Genomic DNA, 6,000 nt, shown 5'->3' with positions numbered 1-6,000 from the left:
TTGCTCGACCTCCGTGAAGTATCATCTTCACGCTTTCTCTTCTCAGCCTCTTTATTCCTCAGCGATCTTTGTCTGACCGCATCCAGAGTGAGGGACAAAGATATGTCGGCTACAGATCTAAAGGTCGCTGGCCGAGAGGCCTTTACGCTTGCCTTTATTTCGGGGGCTAAACCACCGATAAAACGAGCTATTCTCTTTGGCTCCAGGGTTACCAGATACAGAACCAACCGGGACATCGTGTTGAAGCTCGTGAGGTAAGCTTGACAGTCAAGGTTCGTCATAACCAACGATAGGAAGTCGGACTCGATCTTTTCAACCTCATGTTGAGGGCAGAAATTTTCCTTGATAAGAGAAATGAATTCCTCCCACGTCATGCTGTATAAAACAGCCTTCCCCGAGGCCTGAACCAGAGACCTCCACCAAGCCAGGGCCTCGCCCTTGAATGATTGTGAAACAAACTTCACCACATCCTTCTCTGCACAACCACTGATGTCCACCACGGTGTCCATCTCGTCTAACCAAGTCATGCAATCTACCGCGCCCTTCTCCCCAGTGAAGTCTCGGGGTTTGCAAGATACGAAATACTTGTAGGTGCAACCCCTGGCGCGAGATGCATCAGTAAACACTTTCTCTTTAGGACGTACACTGTTTTCTTTGGATGAGTGGTTATCATCGTCCTTTTTGGGCTTAGACGGGGGTTTGCTGTGAGATTTTGAGTGGGTTTTTGGCTTTGAGTGTGGTTTAGATATGGTTCTGCTCCGGGACTCGGTATACTCTTCGTATTGTCGATCCAAGGCTGCCTTAACAGCACCGTCGACAAGAGCTTTTAATTCAGCGCCCGTCAAATGAATCTGGGCATTATCATTTTCATCTTCTTTCGAGTGACTATTCACTTCATTTGGGTCAGCCATTGTAACTTGAATCTGCTACAGAAGATAACGAAAAATTTTATTTAGGAGTTTATTATGGAATTGTCTTTTATGGCAATTCATTAACCATGGTAAACAGAGACCATATCTGGTTAATTTGTTACTCACTTTTATTTAGGATTTGAACATAACTTATCCTAATTACAAACAATATTGTTAGTGGCATAACAGCCTAGTCACAAGGACGTTTTATAATATAAGCCGGGATTACAGAGAATCAAGGCATGAAGGTTCGAACCGTTGTCCTTTTACCTTTTCTGACAGGGAGTCATAGACTACCACTGCCTTTTGTCTTATATGACAATAATTATGGCCCGTAGGCACTACATCACTAATGGATGTTTATAAGTTTGGCCCGTAGGCACTACATCACTAATGGATGTTTAATAAGTTTGGCCCGTAGGCACTACATCACTAATGGATGTTTAATAATTGATCATCTTCATTGACGATTTAACCCATGATTTACAAATCATTAATTTGGGTTTTGGAATCCTTAAAAGGATTCTTATATAAGAATGACGCGTGTGATTTTAATGAATCACATCTGCCATGAACATTAACATGATTACTGTAGGATCGTATGCTGACCCGAACGAGTCGTTCAGAGATTTACTCTTGCAATTCAGATGCGGAATAATAAGAAAAGCAAGTAGATATAGCCTGTTCTTCCTCCTAACTGTCTTTTGTATTGATTAGAAACGATTTACAACTCGATCGTCACACCGGCAGAGCTTCGGCGTGGAATACAATGACTTCATTCCTAGAATCGCTCAAGACCCTCCTATATATAGAGTTTTGGAACCGCTCATGTGGACATGTGACACATGAGCGGTCCAGGACTTGTACATAAAAGCGGCCCATGATGACACATAAGCGATCCAACCCTCTAAAGACCATATGAGCGATCCTAGCTCCTAACACCTATACTGGCTCTCGTTTTCTCGTATAACGTGCCCTATTTTATACAATACAATGCAAGACCTGATCCTAGACACTTAGACGGAATCAACAGATGTATTGCACCAACAAACTCCCCCTCAGATGTTGATGAAGTCGACTATTGAGCACTGTCTCCTCATCTTTAGTCTTGATCAGTCTCTGGGCTTCCTCTTCTTTCAAGCTTCAGACTCCCCCTCTCGATTTACTGGCATTCTTTTGTTCTTCAGTAACATCCTCAGGATCTTTGTCTGGCAATCAAACACTCTAATTCTCTTGATCAGATCTCTTGATTCCTTAAGTTCATCAGCATCATCAGTTTGACATGATCTTCAGAATCAGAATCTGATCTTCATAGACTTTTAGAATCAAATATCCTGGTTCTATCAAAAATCTTTAGCATTAATTTCTGAGATCGAAACCTGGCTACCTGCACAATCTTAACCCAGAAATAAATTTTCTAATTTTATCACATATCAGATACCTCTGCACCAATATATGACTCCCCTCAATACAACCTATGATGAACCACTTGAAGAAGGTTAGATTTATCAAAAACAATTTGATTTATACACACACTCCCCCTCAAATATTTCTCATCATGTTCAGCATTTGGAATTTTGAAAATCAGTTTTCCAACGTCAGTTTGTCGAAAATCTTTTTGATTTTTTTTCAAAATTTAACCTAAAACATATTAAAATCTTTTTGTATTTTCTGAAAGATAATACCTGACACCACTTGAAAAACAAAAACATAAAGAAAAAAAATATTTACAGACAATATTTTTGTGAGTTCGTGCAAGAGGATCATATCAGTTTATGAGACAAATCAACAACACCGTTAAGCTTGGTTTCATTTTAAGCTTTAAACAATTTACCTAGATTGTCAGTATGTTTGTCCTCTTAAATTCTCAACACAAATTTCAATCGATTCGAGATACGATATTAATGTTTTAGAAACTTAAACTTAATTGTGTATCACTCCACTTGAATATACTCCTGTATCCAGATCCCAAATATTCAGTCTTACAGGTGAGTATACCATAGCTGATATCTGTAAAGGGGTTAGATGCGAAACCGTGAGAGCTCAGGTCAGAACTTCCGTTCAGCAAAGAGATGACGGCTCGACTTTTGGTGGGTCCCCTTTAGAGGATCTTTTTGCATTTCAACAGCAGCGACTATCAATTTTATTGTTTCATCGGCATGCTGAGGGCGAAGCTTATGTTTCAAAGCTTTAGCAGAAAGTATTATCCGGGGACTAGGTCAGAACTTCCATTCAGCAGAAGTCCCGGGATAATACACCAGATATCACTGAGTATAAAGACCTAGTATCTCAGAATATGGGACCTTTCAAACAAGATTTCGGGGGTTACCCATATATTCAAGAATAGTTACCCACGAATTAAGCAAGTTTGATTTAGGTTTATATCTCGTTTCAATTTACTAAATGTGCGAAAATCTACTGACACATCCGCAGTAAGATCATTTATCACATTTTGACTTTCCAATTCTTTAGCGTGCCGTGATAGTCCACTGATGTACTATCATTTCCTCTTTTTCGCAACAAATCTCATTTTTTTAATTTTATCATGTTTTTGACTTTTTCAAATTTTCAAATGTTTTTGGATTTTCTGAAATTTCCCTACTCCCCCTAAAATGCAAACACATTTTAAAGAAAATTTGAAAACTTCTAGAAACATGAAATGCAAAAACAAACTATACAGAAACTTGACAACTGACACTGAATCACATCAAATCGCCATTCACTTATGCATAAACAATCTGAACTCCCCCTTTCACAAATCATTTTCTCATTTAGATTTCAAAACACTTAAGTTTGTTTTAATCAAAATGATTTTTCCGGAAAATGAATTTGTGTTGATAACAACCACTAGTAGGAGTATCAATTTTAAGAACGGGGATGTGGTTCATCATTTTGTCATGAATAGTAAATCAAGTACAATTTAATGTCCCTGATTTACCATTTGCATTTAATAACCTCCTGTACCACTTGTAAATGTAATTACTTCAACGTATCCAAGCATTTCAAAATTTAACCACAATTACCACTTGTGGGATCAAGATTACCACTTGTAGAAACCCACTTGTAGAAACCCAAACATTACCAATTGTAGGAATATTACGTCTACATCACCATTTTACCAATCAAAATGCCGATTCCTGCTTCGCAATTTCCCACCTGGAAGCTCCGGCGTAGTCCTTCACCTTTAAAAAATAATCCAAACATTAATCACAATCATTCAAACAAACATATCATAAACTAGAATGATGCCGATTCCTGATCCACGATATAAACTTGGGATCTCCGGCAAAGTCCTTCGACTATTCTGGAAAACAAACATCCCTCCAAGTCTTCTCAGACTTGAGGACTTTCAACTCTTCAGCTGTAGGGTTGTATGTCGCCTTTTTAGTTGCGTAAAAGTCTTTTACCCCTTTAGCTTTTCCACTCAACATTTTCCCAAATATCTTCTTAACATTCCCGTTGAATGCTTTCTCGACATCAAATTCTTTTTCATCATCATAAAATTGATTTGAAATTTCAATTTTTCCAATTTTCTTTTTAACCTCCTCAAACTTCAATGAGGGAAGAACATCATTATTTTCTGAAATTTTCTCCATAACTTGTGGCTCTACTGGCTTTGTGGAACCAGATTCATCGCCGACTTTTTCTTCTACCTTTTTAGCAACCCACACTTGGTTGTCATTTCCTTGTCTTTTGTAAAATTTTGTCTTTTTCTTTGAACTTTCTCCAACTTCATTTTCCGAATTTTTAAAAATTTTGGATTTCTCAAATTTTTCTACAACTTTGTCTTTCATCTTCTGAGAAGCTCCCTGTTTTGCTTTGATATCTTTCGAACAATCCGATGCAATATGACCAGCTTCATTGCATTTCAAACAGGTTTGAGTATTTCTTGGATGAAATACTCCAGTTCCTTTCTTTCTCTTCTCAGCAAGAAACTCATTGTTAGTTTGTCTCCAAAATGGTTTCTGCTGTTCATCTTCCGAGCTTCCACCTGTCACAAATTCAGTGTTTGAATTAGAATTTTTCTCATTTTTATTATTTTCTGGTGGAACAAAACCTAAACCTTTCTTTTTGTAGCTACGATTTTGGTTAGGTTTCTTTGGAAAACCAGGAACAAAATTGTAACCTTTTTTCTTGTTTAGACGTTGTTGAATTCTGGAAGTATATTTTTTAGGTTTATCAAAATTTTTCAAAACTTTTAATTCAGGAATATTAACCTCTATTAGTTTAAAAATTTTGTTGATTAATTTCGTTTTGATACTCATTAACGAAAACTCTTTGTTGTAATATAATTTGTCAGAACCATTCAAAGTATAAACAACTTCGAATGTTTCATCATTCAAATCTGCCTTTGATAACAAAAATTCTTTACTATAAGACCGTTTAACCGACGAATTTTGACTTTTGACAGACGACTTTGGCTTTTCAGACTCAGATTTCGACTCTGTCTCCTCATCAGTATCCAACACCTGATCGACCACCTTTTTGATTATTTCAGACTCATGATCAGTATCGGATGAGGTAAATGTCACATCAATGTTTTCTGGTAAGATGTCATTTGTGTCGGTTTTAAGCTTTATATTGACTGCTTTTGCAAGTTGCTCCTCATTTGGTTTCCTAGGTGAATATCCATCCTAAATTGGAGGCGGACACTTGTTATAGCTAACATTTGTTTTCTTACCACATTCTTTCTTTTCTTTTGGTCGTCTTGAAAAGCTTCCATACCTGCAACAGTTGGGTAAACACGATCAATAACATAATCAGAGGTAGAATAGCTCAACAATAACCTCCTAATTCTCTCATTTTCAATCTTTTCAGTTTCCAACTCTTGCTTCCATTTTGCGCTTTCTTCAATGTAGAAATTTATAGCTTTTTGCTTCGACATTAAAGTTGCATTCATCATCGTCAGCGCTTGTTCTCTTTCTGTGTTTGTCTTTTGGAGACCAGTTACTGTTTTGTTCAACACGTCGTACGATTCTTTCACATAATTGAGATTGAACAATAACTGCTCTTTCTTTTTCTCACACTCAGCTATGATGTCGTCTTTTGCTGCACACTCTTTGCAGGCTTCCAAACACTTCTCACATGG

Source organism: Helianthus annuus, chromosome 17 (assembly GCF_002127325.2).
Source record: "Helianthus annuus cultivar XRQ/B chromosome 17, HanXRQr2.0-SUNRISE, whole genome shotgun sequence".
Taxonomy (NCBI): domain Eukaryota; kingdom Viridiplantae; phylum Streptophyta; class Magnoliopsida; order Asterales; family Asteraceae; genus Helianthus; species Helianthus annuus.
This window is presented reverse-complemented; position numbering follows the sequence as displayed.